Here is a 16,383-nt window from a genome sequence, read left to right as displayed (position 1 = left end):
GCACTTTCTCACATTTCCTTAAAATGATCAATCTTTTTAACCTCAGCCACAATAATTATTGCATTCTTTTTTTATTCCATGATTAGATTTTTTTCAAAACTCAAATTAAAAACAAGAATGTGATACAAGTGCCACCGTTTTTTGTGAAAATGTAATTATGCTTCATGCTTGAGATAAGGGCATTTTCGCTCAAACTGCAGTGATGGTGAAATCACGCTTAGCACCGGCCTACTCTCGTTTAACCCCGCTCTGGTCAGAGTCGAGCACCACTCATTTCATCTCGGTGGAATTGCCCCATTAAAACACAGCTTGTGGCAAGTGTCAGCGAGAGGTGCACTGTGAAAGATGAGAGCAATAACAGAAGAGAAGCACATCACATTGCGTCAGTAGTCAACCCTCCAGGGAGTGGACTAAATTGATACGTCGCCCAAAGCTCTGGGGGGTAGGAAATGTTCAGTGTGATGTCATTTAAAAGACGTTCTCACCTGAGTTGTTTAAAAGTAGGCAGGGGCGCTTATGAATGGGACACCTGCCCTGCAGGATATTACATGTGTATATAAAAATCACCACTGGGTGCCTGTAGGCATACAGTGAGATTTGCGCTGAGGCCATGGAGGATTACAGTCACATTAGAGATATCCTCTGGGCTTCACTTGTAACCTGTGTGAACACTACAGGTTACAGCTACTGTGAGTGCTCGAGCTGGCTTATACTGCAGTATTGCAGTAAAGCCTAAGCCATAACTTTATTTTAAAAGATAAAGGATGGTCCAAAAACATGACATTTACAAATCTTGTCAGCGCATGTTCACTATTTTTTTTTTTTAACTGCAGTTTGCCAGAAAGTGAAACGAATGATTATAAATGATTAATTTGTGAGTTATGACTCTGTGCCCTGCTTCTTCCCGCTGACACTAAATCACAGAGGAAGAAAAGCAAAGCTAGGTGCTGATTAATTCAAACATTAATTCTCCTTTACAACAAGCCTTCCAGTCAGCTTTAAATAGGCCCATTGTTCAACTGAAATCACTAGACACAATTGTCTTTCCATAGCAGCGTGCTTGTCAATGAGTCACCAATTAATTGGGTGCATTCTGGAGGGCTGGCCAGTGGCAGCTAGTTTTACATCACTCACTTGTATTGCAGATCTGTTTAAGCACAAATATCTGGACTACATGCAGGTTACTGGACTTTTCCTGGTATACTAACAATAGATCTGATAAGTCATTAATTTTCCTGAGATATATCTCTCTAAACTGCAACAAACATCGGGGGCACGTATTTGCCCAGGAAGGATCCACACTGGTCGGCGCTGGTTGTCAGCCAGCAGTCAAAATGATGAGGCAGAAGTCAGCCTCTTCAGGATGAAGAGGTCACAGCCATGCTTAGAGGTTCAGGAGAGCTAATTAGACTGAATGAATGACAGGGGACCTGAGGGGGTAAATGCAATTATCAATAGATTGGACGACAGAGATTTCTGCTTATAAATGCTAACATGTTATAAACCCTCACCCACCTGAAGTTAAACTCAAATATATGTACTTCTTTGTCCGCAGAGTTGAGAAAGCAGGAAGCTTGCAGCACAAACAGCTCTTGGCTCATTACCACACTGCACACGCTCCAATGATAGTTAGTCCAATATGCTTCCTTTCTGTCAGGGAATTTATGGACAATATGACAGCTGCAGTAACTATTTGAAAATTGCCCGCTTGCTAAATGAAATGATAAGCCAAAAAGCTGCAGTGCATCGGGGTAACAAGGATCACCTGCTCCTAAATATATACAACTCTGCCTCAGCAGGTGCTGCAAGATGAGTCGGACTGTCACTTCAAGCATGTCTGCAGAAACAGTCTGAATAATCATTATAGTGTGTTCAGCTTTTTCCCAGAAAGGGAGCAATAACCAGAAGAGATACCGCTCCCGCATGTTTCATGTCTGATTGTTTGATCCGGGATAAAAGACGCACAGGAAACCCAGACGGCTGTCTCCGCTTGGCTTGCTTCCAAAAAAACGCAGTTGTTTGGAATCTACTGGGAGTCCCTTAATGTCTGAGCAGTGTATAGGAAGGATGTCTGGAGGAATTTAAATCTGAAGAAGAGCAGAGCTGACACTAGTGTCTGCAGGCACAATGGTGATAGAAGCAACAGGGGATGAACAAAACCCTAAAAAATTACAAAATAAAAATTAAAAACACATAACGCACGAATCAGTTTGAGAGCTAAAACACTTGTATAAACACAAGTAGGATTAAAGAGGTTGTGATTTAAATTAGTCTGAGATTTATTGCGGAATGAAATAAACTGAATAAATCTGTATAGATAGAGACAGAGATATTCTGCCGGAGGATTCTTCCTTTTAGAAGGGATTTTTTCTTCCCACTGTAGCCAAGTGCTTGCTCATATGAGGTCATGTGACCATTGGCGTTTTGGCTTTATTACTGTAGGGTTTACTTTACCTGGCAGTTTAAACTGAATTGAATTGAATTGGTTTGAGGAAAAATCTGTATTTCCTAACCAGTTGGTAGTTGTTCGGCTGCTCAGAGTCTCTTTCTTTCCTCCCCTCTGTATTGGTTTGTGTATGTGTGTGTCTTGGTGGGTGGGTGTGTTTTTATTTTTGAGAGGCGGAGCATGTTTGAGGTCTCCACCCTGCTTTTCACGCACCTGTGTGACACAGCAAGCTTGGCACAGGGTGCTGCACTAAAACCATTTTTGCGATTCCTTTCTTGCTAGTAGATTGCTGTGATTGCATGCAAACCACAGGTGCCTCTGGCTATCTGCTATCATGACCAAAACAACTGCAAGGTTTTTGGTGTTGCACACTTTTTGTGACCCATTTTTACCAAGGCTACTATTTTTCCCCCAGTTCTTGGTAGTTATTAACCACTCTCCTAGCCTTTTGTGACCAGAATCTGATGTAGGTTCTATCCTCATTCACCCCAACTTGACAGCAGAAATGCCTCAATAGCTGATTTGCTATTGCTAAGCTTCACCTTTGCTAATCCAGGCCACAGAAGAGAAGCTCTCAACTGCGTTTGTGGTGGTAAAGTATGTTTAATGCAATGATCTAACAAATAATGCGGCTTGTCATGCACTCAGATGTTCAAACAATCTGCCTTGTGTGCTACTTTACCAAGTGTCAGTGTGACCCAAGCAGTCGGGGAAGGGACTTTACTAATCATGGGGGCTGGCTTCATACTCCACCCTCATCCAAATATGGGTGGCTCCTGGCTCTAAAAAAGAAGTTGATGAATGCCTTAGATTACAGATTTAATAACAAATAACTGATGATGAAGTGGTGAAGGGCATTTTTGTTGCCACAGCACATTTATGATCACACACTGGTGACACATCAAGGGCACTTCTTATCTTGCACAGGGAGACTTCGTCTGGAGCACCTGGGGATCGAACCAAAAACTTTGTCTGTTCTACCTGAAAGCTAAACTTTAAAGAAAATGGCAAACAAACATATAAAAAGGAAGCAACTCTTTTTGTGTTGGGATTGGACACAAATTGAAAGTGAAGTAGGGGATGTATAATTATCCAAAAGATACGCAATTCTGTGTCTACCTAGTGCATTATACACAACAGTCGAATGCTGCTATTGTTGTCAGTTCTGTTTATGCTCTACTGCTGAGGTATTCTTTCTGAGAAAAGCAACTCCAAGTGCCACTGCCACTTAGAGGGAATTGGGAACAAGTTCAAAGCCATTGGGGAAACTTTGGTCTTGACCCCAGAAAATCTGCATGGGACAAACACCCTTGAAAACCAGCGGGGTGCAAGGAGAAGCAGTATATTCAGGAAGGGTGCAGCTAAAATAGATTTTCAAGTATAGACGTGTTGAACTGGGAAACAGTGCTTTGTTACTGAGCTCTGGGTGTCACAGGAAGCTATATTAAAAGCAACATGAAAGAGAGAAAGTTGGTTAAAGTACTGAAGAACACAAAATATTTCCCATTAAATTTTTGGTACTATAAATTTGCAATCATTCATGGCCAGTTTTAATAAGATTAGAAAGGAATATTTCAGATGGACAGCTCAGGTTTATCCGTTTGGAGACAGAGTGCTCAATGGCTGCCAACTGAAGGAAAAGAGGAAGACCACAGAGGAGGTTCATGGATGTAATCAAGGAGGACATGCAGAAGAACAGGATGAGATGGAGGCAGATGATCCACTGTGGCAAACCCTAAAGGAACTAGCCACAAGAAGAAGGTTCATTTCCAGTTTCCTATTGGCTGCTGCTGGGTTGGAGATTAACGGTCAGAGAAGAGAGCTTCAAAATCTGCTTAAAGAGGCACATACAGTGGGGCAAAAAAGTATTTAGTCAGCCACCGATTGTGCAAGTTCCCCCACCTAAAATGATGACAGAGGTCAGTAATTTGCACCAGAGGTACACTTCAACTGTGAGAGACAGAATGTGAAAAAAAAAAAAATCCATGAATTCACATGGTAGGATTTGTAAAGAATTTATTCGTAAATCAGGGTGGAAAATAAGTATTTGGTCAATAACAAAAATACAACTCAATACTTTGTAACATAACCTTTGTTGGCAATAACAGAGGTCAAACGTTTACTATAGGTCTTTACCAGGTTTGCACACACAGTAGCTGGTATTTTGGCCCATTCCTCCATGCAGATCTTCTCGAGAGCAGTGATGTTTTGGGGCTGTCGCCGAGCAACACGGACTTTCAACTCCCGCCACAGATTTTCTATGGGGTTGAGGTCTGGAGACTGGCTAGGCCACTCCAGGACTTTCAAATGCTTGTTACGGAGCCACTCCTTTGTTGCTCGGGCGGTGTGTTTTGGATCATTGTCATGTTGGAAGACCCAGCCTCGTTTCATCTTCAAAGTTCTCACTGATGGAAGGAGGTTTTGGCTCAAAATCTCACGATACATGGCCCCATTCATTCTGTCCTTAACACGGTTCAGTCGTCCTGTCCCCTTGGCAGAAAAACAGCCCCATAGCATGATGTTTCCACCCCCATGCTTCACAGTAGGTATGGTGTTCTTGGGATGCAACTCAGTATTCTTCTTCCTCCAAACACGACGAGTTGAGTTTATACCAAAAAGTTCTACTTTGGTTTCATCTGACCACATGACATTCTCCCAATCCTCTGCTGTATCATCCATGTGCTCTCTGGCAAACTTCAGACGGGCCTGGACATGCACTGGCTTCAGCAGCGGAACACGTCTGGCACTGCGGGATTTGATTGCCTGCCGTTGTAGTGTGTTACTGATGGTGACCTTTGTTACTTTGGTCCCAGCTCTCTGCAGGTCATTCACCAGTTGATTTTTTCACACCAAGCTGCTTGCCTATTGTAGATTCACTCTTCCCAGTCTGGTGCAGGTCTACAATACTTTTCCTGGTGTCCTTCGAAAGCTCTTTGGTCTTGGCCATGGCGGAGTTTGGAGTCTGACTGTTTGAGGCTGTGGACAGGTGTCTTTTATACAGATGATGAGTTCAAACAGGTGCCATTCATACAGGTAACGAGTGGGGGACAGAAAAGCTTCTTACAGAAGACGTTACAGGTCTGTGAGAGCCAGAGATTTTCCATGTTTGAGGTGACCAAATACTTATTTTCCACCCTGATTTACGAATAAATTCTTTACAAATCCTACCATGTGAATTCATGGATTTTTTTTTTCACATTCTGTCTCTCACAGTTGAAGTGTACCTCTGGTGCAAATTACTGACCTCTGTCATCATTTTAAGTGGGGGAACTTGCACAATCGGTGGCTGACTAAACACTTTTTTGCCCCACTGTACATGCCCTTCACATCATGCATCATCCCACCACCCAGTGAGACAGAATAAGCATGTAAGCAGCAGTCGGTCAACTCCTACGCAAATGCATGTTTGTAACTGAGCCTGTCCAATCACAAATTGTGTGATCACAGCAAAATGGTAGAGCAAGGGGCAGGTGTTTAAAGGGCTCACAGCTCGCGGCATGACAAATAAAGCTTAATGAGCACATGCGAGGCATGAAATCCCAGCACAAACATGGAGAAGAGGGAGGTGCCTTTATGCCAGACAAAAGTGCAGCAAAGATAAGATTCATAAAAATCTTTCCCCCCGCAGTAAATATCTGTGAATACATTTTGAAGCAAATCAATCAAACCTGAAGTGATGCATTTAAAATCAAAGAGGTACACAAGCTGTTCAAGGCTTTTAATTTTAACCCCCTGAACTTGCCCGTGTAATTCATCTCAGAAGTTGCCATTTAGAGAAACACTTATTGATTTGGTTCTTCTAAATACTTTTCTGGTGCTGGCCTTTGTATTGATCTCATTCAATGTTTTGGAAGTTCTGGCAGAATATCACGAGTGAAATCAAGCTTATCATAGCAAGATGATGTCAGAAATGAATGCCTGTCAAACCTCTCCATAACTTTTTATATAAATTGCACTTCCAACAACTTTCAACGTTTACACTTCAGCAAACCTTTGGTGAAATTCACTTTTATTCACCTGAAGTGGAACAAATTTTCTTTAAAGGCTTTCACATTAACAGAAGCCTTGAGCTCAGATTTATTATCCAGACTTTGTCGACATTTTATCGTCTTTCATCATTTGAATTTTAGGTAAATATGCTAGTGCTTTTCATTTTTGTTTGAATTTAGCATAACATGATCACTTCAGCGTTTTTTCCGTTTTTCCAGTAATACCAATACTTGATTCATACTAACATTTACTTTATTATTAGTAGAAGCAGTGTTCTTGTTTTTTACACTTAATTTTTAACTGACAGTTCAGCTGCTTTCAATATTTGTCTGTTTAAAGATTTCAGCTGTCTCTCTATTCTCTATTTTCATACTATAATACATGAGCTTTCTGTGTTCATTGTCTGGACCATCTTAATTTGTCATTTGGTGACTTCCTGTTTTACTCTGAAAGTTAGTTTTCCAATGAGCCTTATTGAGATTTTACTTCCTGCTTTTGTTTCTTGCCTTCCCTTGTAGTGGGTGCAATACTGTAAATGTTGGTAGTGAGCCAATACCAAGTAAATACAGAGACAGTACTGCTGATGCTTTTAACCTATAAAAGTTAAAAGTAGGGGAGAGCTACTACAGATAAGGGGACGGTCTGCTTGCCTTCACCCCGGAGAGAAGGGTTACATCGGTTTGCCCCTCTGGGGACGAGGGTACTTGGACCTGGGATATAGAGTATGTTTGGGGAGCTAGTTTATTGTGATGGTGTTGTATTTATTGTTGCTCTTTTTTGTTTGTTTTCTCTTCTGTTTTGTTTTCTTATCTCCATACAGGTGATCCGGGGTTTTGTTTTGGGGGTTTTTTTCCTCTTCCCCCCTTTCTCACCATCTCTTCTCCCCTCTATTTTTCTTTCTCTCCCTCTCTTTCTTTCATTCTTTCTTTCTCCCTGTCCTATTCCCCAGTCATGTCTGTCCCGTCTGTAACAACAGAAAAGAAAAGAAAAGAAATACATAATTATAATAAAGGTCGATAAATGGGCCAATATGGCAACTCCATGATGATCCACTTGGTAAAGTAAATCCACTAGGCATCTTTCTTAGCCTTCAGACAACAGTTCTGATGGCTAAAGATCCAAACTGGACAGGCAGAAAAAGTAGGAAAAAAAAGTAGGGGAGAGCTGTGTGTCATGATGGGGGAGGCAAGAGATTAATTTAGGGTGGCATGTGCAACCCCATACCACCAGTAGATCTGCCTCTGTTTACGACTGCATTAAAAAAAAAAAAAAAAAGTTATGTTTGTTATTTAATCCAAATAGTAAATTTTTTAAAATGTATGTGCATTGCACATTAGTCAAATAACTCAAGCTTTTTTGTTTAATTTTGATTCTAATAACTTATAATTGATGAAAGTACAAATTAAGAGTCTCAAATTATTACCTAAGCTCGACCAAAAAAGGGATTACACAGAAATCTGTAACCTCTGAAAAGTATGTTTATTTATACAGTCGGTGCTTGGTTGAGGTTCCCTCATCATGAGTTACTGCATCAGCCATGGAGGCATCTTGCAGCAGTGCTGGGGGGTTATTGATTTGATAGTGGCCTTCATCTCATCTGTATTTTGGGGTTGGGAGGTTCTGATCTTCCTCTTGAGAATACCTAATTCCCTGCGGGGTCCAGATCAAGCGGGTTGGCTGGCCAATCAAGCCTAGTAACATTATTAGTTGTTCAAACTATTTGGTAGTAGTGTTGGCAAGCTTTCAGCAGATGGGAGCATAAAGTGCTCTAAAATCTCCTGGTAGACGCTGTGATGTACGTGATAAAACACTGATGCACCAGTAACACCAGCAGATGACACGGCATCCCGAATTACTGCAGACTGCAGAAACTTCACCCTGGACTTCAAACACCTTGGACTCTGTGCCTCTCCACACTCCAGGACCTTGAGTTCCTAATAAAATGCAAAATTTACTTTTAATCTGGAGAAGAACTTTGGACTTGCGATGTTCTCTCTGGCTCAGCAGTGCCTCAATATTAGGAATGTAACAGCTGTAGCATCTTTTGTGTTGACGTCTTTGCATGGTGGCTCTTGATGCACTGACTCTAGCCTTAGTCCACTCCCGTGAAGCTTCCCAGACTCTTGAAATGATTTTCCTTGATAATATTCCACATTTATTGCTACACCCTTTCCTCTCCAGCTACAACACATCATCGTCATTTTGTTTCTCATAAACGGCTGCGAATCTTCCCAAAGAGACACCAATGGAGCTTTTTCATATCTTCACACTATGTTAATTTCTCATAAATCAAACATCTTGTTATACCAAGAAAGAACAGAAAAGGTTTTACTTGCAAACATTGTCTAAACAAGCTCATTTTCTTTAGCTGTTAAAAATTTGATGTTCACGTGACATTTAGCAGCCTATTATTAATGCGGTTATTACTGGCAGTATTTAAAGCCCCTGTGTTTTGTTCATCATAGCATCTGATGATCAGTTTGAGACACTGTACAGTAGCTTGCAGTGCGAGTCTGCCTAGCTGTCTATTCCAGAATGCTTCTTTTTTTTCAGACTCATTATAACGATTGGCCTGTGGCAGCGAGCCACAGTGCAGCTGGGCAAGAGAAAATGAGTCTCTTTGAAGTTCCCTCTTTTGAATCGCAACACAGATCGTTGTTGTTGTCTTGTTTCAAACCTGGAGCCTGCATTGAAACCATACAAAGAGATTGCGCTTATTATAGCCCAGCAGCCTGTCCATACTTTGCTCTTTTTTAAAAAATTGAAAAGTAATATGAATTGACAGGGTCACCCTTTAATAAATATAACAGATCCTCGTGGTCAAACCCGTGTGATTCATCCCTGTTATTTTTCTTCTTCTGCCCATAGTTGCAATGTCTGTTCGTGTCAGTGTTTCATGTTATCTGATCAGATATATGTCACTGTGCACAACACTGCATTCACTAAATATGTACATATTTTTTTTCCGTCTTTTTTTTAACCCAGTACATCTCAGGGAAAGATAGAAGAGCTGGGTTTCAGAATTGGGAAAGCTGGGATTCATGGAGGCCCCAGAGGCTGCTCTGAGGGCAGTTTTGGCCCATTTCTCATGGCCATATAGGTTAGCGAGGAAAGGGCTGATGTTAAACCGATCCTGATGGATGCTGGCGGTCGGCATCAGGCTGCCAGCCCGGACAGCAACCGGAGCCCATCTGTCTGTCTAATGTCAAATGAAAAGAGATGCTGTGCTGTCACTACTCTCAATCACGTCTCCCTGAGAAAAAACAGTGACACTAATGAAGTGAACCACAGATACACAGACACAACCACAGACCCCCCTAACCTCAGAGCTTTAGAACTGATCATTCCTCAGTTATGGTAAGTCCTCAATTAATGAGGTATTTATTGTGCCTAACAGTGACTTACTGAGACGCCATTAAGAGACTAGATTACCTCCATCAAGGCTAGAAAATGAACACTTTTACCTTAAGGCTCACTTGACAGTAAGTAGATGTCATTTGTTTACATTTAAAATGAGAGTGAAAATATAATGCTCTATTTAGTGTTTTCACAAGACCTTTTTAAAGGAGGCTGCAGTTAAAAAGACATCTCAGTGGTGTTCTGTTTGAGATCTGGTGATTGTGGACACCATCTGAACTTTCTGTCATGCTCAAGAAACTGGTCTGGTTTTTAATGGTTTTTTAAATATGATTCATTATCCTGCTGAAAGCGACCGTGAGAACATGGGCACACTGTGTTCATAAAGGGATGGGCGGGGATAGCCTCAACTATTGACACAAAGCAGGATGGATCAGAGCTTTTATTTTGTTTGCACAATTTCTGACCATATCATCTGAATGATGCACCAGAAATCATGACTCATAACAGCTGGCAACAGTCTTCTGCTGCAGTAGCTCATCTGCTTCAAGGCTTGATGTGCTGTGTGTTCCAAGATGCTCTTTGGGAAACCTTGGTTGTAAGGTGGTTATTTGAGTGACTGTTGCACTTCTATCAGTTCAAAAAACACTGGCCATTCTCCTCAGACCTCTGCCATCAACAAGGCTTTACCCTCGAGACAACGGCTGCTCAATGGATATTTCATTCTCAGTAAACCCCAGAGGTTGCTTTGTGGGCAAATCCCAGTAGATCAACAGTTTCTCAGATACTCAGACCAGCCATAGCCTATTTTGCACCAATAAACATGCCACATTTAAAGTCACTTAAATCACCTTTTTTCACCATTTCGAACTTCAACAGGATACTTTGACCATATCTACATGCATTAAATTGCTGCCACATAAATTGACTGATGTGATATTTGAACACATGTACCTTAAAAAAGTGTCTGTTTTATATTGATGCAAATGCAAAATAAAATGTAACTCCTTTAAAACGTACTAGGAGGCATTTCAAGAGGGCTACTAAGATGAGACTTGGTTCTAGAGTACTCTGGCAACTGAAGAGGTCTCTATCACATATATACTGTCTGTCTACTGTCCCTCATTTTAAATTCATACATAGTCATGTCTACAGTTGTACACAGTTACTGGGTCACCTCACAAACCAAATCCAACCACTGCAAAAACTTGGGGGAAAAAATCTAAAACGCTAGTCTTGCTGTCAGAATGAAGTGATTTTCATCCATTACACTCTTTATGATATCAAATGACCGACTGTTGTGCATGACATCCATTTTTGGTCCCAATCCAAAGCCAGTGCCCTATGTCTTTGAGATCAGGACAATGTGCAGTCTGAACCTGGCGGGAAGCATCAGTGCAAATCACATTATCACATTTATCAGATTTCTTTCCTGATGGGAGTGATCTCGTCCAGGATGACAATGCCCCCATTCACAGCGTGCGAGGTGCCAGTGAGTAGTTCTATAGTACAAAAACAATGTGATTCACATCCTACAGCCTTTACAGTGATCACATTTTAACTGAGTTGAATTGTAGATTTTGGGCCAGCATTTTAGAGAGACTTTGCTTTCCACCACCATCGCTGAAACACAAACGGAGGGAATATGATTTGAAAAATGGTGTGTAGCTCTCAACTGGTTTTCAGTGACCTTACTTGTTTGTTTTGCCTTCATTTTTTTCACCTGCCTTTATGTTCATAATGATTAATGTAGTGGCGCTTTATCTTTAAATAAATGCCCGGTCAAATGTGGGATGCTCACACTATCATCAGCACAAGGGTCAGAGCATTTTGAACGGTTGGATAAACAACTTTGCTGCTAATAATGTGTGAAACTGTGAAATAGAGTGGTCCATGTTGTGAGTTTATTACGACACATTTAGATAATTGACTGGTGATTTTTTTTTTTCACACTCGTTAAACTGAGGTGTGATGGAGGGGAAAGGCATCACAGACGCATTTGCCTCTTACTCATTAGGGCACATACGGATCAAATGACAGCTGAAGACGACAGCGCTACTGCCTAAAAAGTCTGCTCGCCAAGTTGAGTGATGAGCTAAGATGAAAGAGGAGGCGTGTAAAACTTCAAATAAAGCCTTTTTACTGTCAAAAGACAACACAGTCTACACTGACAAAAACCCTGGATTAACGGAGATGTTCGCGCGGCACTGGCGGCACGGAACACCGCCTTTGCCTCCGCGAACACGTCGGACTACAAACACGCACATTACCAACTCCGGAAGACGATCAAAGCAGCCAAACGTGAGTACAGGGACAGGGTGGAACAACAGTTTGACAACCCTCGGAGTATGTGGCAGGGACTAAACACGATCACAGACTTTAGAGGGAAAACCAGCACACCGCAGACCACGGCCTCTCTGTGTGAGGATCTAAACGTATTCTACGCTAGATTCGACACAGCGAACACCATGAGACCGGACAGTGTGCGCACCGCGGATGACGTCAGTGCGCACACTGTGTCTGAGGAGGATGTGCGGAAGTGCTTCAGGAAGGTGAACGCACGCAAAGCTACTGGTCCGGACGGGATTCCCGGCCGCGTCCTCAAGTCATGCGCGGCTCAGCTGGCTGGAGTGTTCACGCACATCTTCAACCTTTCCCTCTCTCTGTCTGTAGTCCCAGCCTGCTTCAAAATGGCCACCATCGTCCCTGTACCCAAATCCTCCACCATCTCCTCATTGAACGACTGGCGACCTGTAGCCCTGACCCCCATCGTAAGCAAATGCTTCGAGAAGCTGGTCAGGGACTTCATCTGCTCTGCACTACCCGACTCACTGGACCCTCTACAGTTTGCATACCGCCACAACAGGTCCACTGATGATGCCATAGCCCTGACACTACATACTGCCCTGTCACACCTGGAGAAGAGAGACACGTATGTGAGGATGCTGTTTGTAGATTACAGCTCAGCATTCAATACCATCGTTCCCTCGAAGCTGGACAGGAAACTGCAGGATCTAGGACTGAGCAGCTCCCTCTGCAGCTGGATCCTTAGCTTCCTGTCTGACAGACGCCAAGTGGTCAGACTGGGCAGCATCACCTCATCCCCCATCACACTGAACACTGGTGCTCCACAGGGGTGTGTACTGAGCCCTCTCCTGTACTCACTCTACACCTACGACTGCACAGCCACTAACAGCTCCAACATCATTGTGAAGTTTGCGGACGACACTACAGTGGTGGGTCTTATCACCAACGGTGATGAGACAGCTTACAGGGAGGAGGTCAGCGCCTTGACCCACTGGTGTCAAGACAACCATCTCACCCTCAACGTCGCAAAGACAAAGGAGTTGATAGTGGACTTCCGGAGGTGCAGAGAAGTACACACCCCCATCACCATCAACGGCGCTGCTGTGGAGAGAGTGAGCAGCTTCCGGTTCCTTGGCGTACATCTGGCTGAGGATCTTACGTGGTCAGTACACACAAACAAAACAGTGAAGAAGGCGCAGCAGCGCCTCTTCTTTCTCAGGAGACTGAAAAGATTCGGCATGAGCCCCCGCATCCTCAGGACCTTCTATCACTGTGCCATTGAGAGCATCCTCACTGGATGCATCACCACCTGGTATGGCAACAGCACCGCCTACAACTGCAAAGCTCTCCAGCGAGTAGTGCGGTGCTCTGAACGGATAATTGGAGGTGAGCTTCCCTCCCTCCAAGACATCTACAGGAAGCGCTGCCTGAGGAAAGCGGGGAGGATCATCAAGGACTCCAGTCACCCCAGCCATAAACTGTTCAGACTGCTTCCATCAGGAAGGAGGTTCTGCAGCATCCGGTCCCGTACCAGCAGACTAAGAGACAGCTTTTTCCATCAGGCCATCAGACTGCTGAACACTTCATAGACACCTCAGCTTCACTACTGGAACTTCAACATTATGCACTCCACACTGTATATAAATGCCACTTGTTTTGCACATATTCAACTCTGTATATTTTATATATTTTCTTCTTCTTATTATTATTATTATTTTATTTTATTTTTTTACTATTTAATTTGTAAAAATGTGTATACACACACACACACACACACACACACACACACACACACACACACACGTAGGAAAATATTTAGTATACACATCCAGAAATGCATACACTATTATATATTGTACATATATTTATTAGTTTCAGGTTGGCCATTCTTGTATTTTGCTCGTTTGTGTTGTTGTGTTTGCACATCTCTGTTGCTTGTGGGGCTCGCACACAAGAATTTCACTCGCATGTGCTGTGCCAGTGTGCCTGCACATGTGATGTGACAATAAAAAGTGATTTGATTTGATTTGACAAAGCGCTAGTTCTTGCAAGAGCAGAAAAACTGAGGAAGATGGTAAAATGCTGTTTTCATAGACATATAAGATTGGTTAAGCCCTTGCATGAGACCTAACAAAGTGGCTGTTCAGTAGGTATACAACTGGAAACAATAGAATGCTGTGGATACAGTATTAACTGCAGGATAATATTTATATGCCTACTGGATATGTGGAAAAGAATGAATGTAAGGCAGCACGGTATACAGCCTGCGATTTCCCAACCATTACCATGTGATTCTTCTGAATTTATACTCAAAATATTGATACAAAGTATCCTAACCTTATTTAATTGTATAGTAATAATACACTATTAGAAGTGCAGGCTATATGCTTTTTATTTTATGGATATATAAAAAAAATTTGCCAAACATCAGCTTTAGTCTCATTTTTGTTAGCATTAGCCTTCACATAAATAACTGAATGTTTTAATTTCTCTGGAAAACATCAGTCATCTGATCAGATAATAATTAAATGTGTAATTTTTACATCTCTTTCTCTTTTTACAAAGTTAACACCAAAAGTAACATGTTTTTTTAAACTATTGGGCAGGTTCGGCATATTTCAGCGATCCAATGCTATGCTAATGTCTGTTACAAGTGTAATAGATTGGTATTAAATCTTCTCAGCTAATTCTGCTCAGGAAACCAATTAATTTTCTAACTCTATTGAAGGTTTTCCTTTAAAACTCAGCTGACATATAACCAGATCAATGCTTAGACAGAAGGACAAATTTTAACATTAATGGTTATCTAGTTTCTTTACAAAATATCATAGGCAGAGAGTTATTGTCTTACATCTGCACACTTAGTGTAATGAGGATCAAATGTGAAATCAATGCTGAATCTGAAGCAGCTGGGATGTAACACCTCCTAGAGGAGCAATGTGGGCGACAAACACGATTTTCCAAATCTTGATCCTGGTGTAAGAAAACCTGCAAGTAGCAAAGTAATATTTTTGGGTAGTTAGAGTGCCTGTTTGCATCACTGCAAGGGCTACAATCAGAAAACACATAAAAAGCTCAATCTAATATGTACCATCATCACAGAAGGTGGCTGGCAAGTGGTAATAAGAAAGGCTTTTGTGGGAGACATAAAAAGCCAAACATTTCCCCAAGAACCTTCACATAGTTTGAAGATTAAAAGAATTATAACATGAAGGGAGAAGATCCTGAGGCTCTTCTATGTAAAGCACGGTGCTGAAGTACAGTGCATTAGCATCCTTTTAATTAGGCATAATTAGGGTCAAAAATGAAGGCGGCTCTTAACCTCACAGGTTCATCATCACAACAGAAGATGTTCTGATAACACTAGTTTCATTTATGGACAAAAAAAGATTTTGTATCAATATTAAAATGAAAACTACACATGTACAGCTAATAATCATTGAGAATTTTGTCTGTGAAAAATGAAAAGAGGGGACTGTTGCTCAGACTTAGACAGGAGCTGTTGCTGCAATGCTTTTCACAGACTGAAATCTCATCAGTATAGCAGCCAGGGGGGACACAATTTGGAAAGGCTGTTGATGGTCAGTGACCTTGAAAACTTCAGCTGGAGCCAACTTTTTTCTTTTTTTTTTAAGCTGACTGCTTGGCTGACTGTCCACACATTGTCCAAGTCCGCTGTTGCTGAGCTCCATAGAAAAAGGGACTCTCAGCAATAGGCTTACTGCACACAGAGAGAAATGCTGTGACGGGCCACAACAGAAAGAAACTGACTTCACTGAAATAATATTCAATATTATTAGGGCCAGTTTGCATATATGCTATGCAAATTTATTCCAGCTAGAGGGTAATACAGTCACGACGGTGGGTCTTAACTCTGGCAAAATCAGATAAATTGTAACAGAAACATGGCTGCAAACAATTCTGTTGACTTTCATCAGCAATAAAATAAAGTGTGTTTTTAGTTTTACCTAATGTTTATTAAAATTCTATGTAGTGGAAAATAATAGGACACCAAAATGGCCAAAAACTGTAGCTGCTTTCTCCAAATGCTGCTGTAATAGCCTTGTTTTGTGACCACAAGGTATTCGTTTTATTCAGAAAGAACAAGGAAAATGACAGCTTGAAGACAATTGATCTGTGTAGTTCCACTGACTTCTAAGACATTTAAAAAATGAACAGTGTTAATTGAGCTTAACACTGTTCAGATGTTTAGAGAGGGGTGTTTGGATTGCAGCAAGGATTTTCATGTTTGATGTTACAACCTAAACTCTTCTTCTTTTCAC

The sequence above is a fragment of the Aulonocara sp. 'chitande type north' Nkhata Bay genome, linkage group LG19 (genome assembly GCF_057382095.1).
Source record: "Aulonocara sp. 'chitande type north' Nkhata Bay isolate Kocher_YH1m ecotype deep benthic linkage group LG19, A_spYH_male_GT1.1, whole genome shotgun sequence".
In the NCBI taxonomy this organism is placed as follows: Eukaryota; Metazoa; Chordata; class Actinopteri; order Cichliformes; family Cichlidae; genus Aulonocara; species Aulonocara sp. 'chitande type north' Nkhata Bay.
Note: the sequence above shows the minus strand (reverse complement) of the source record.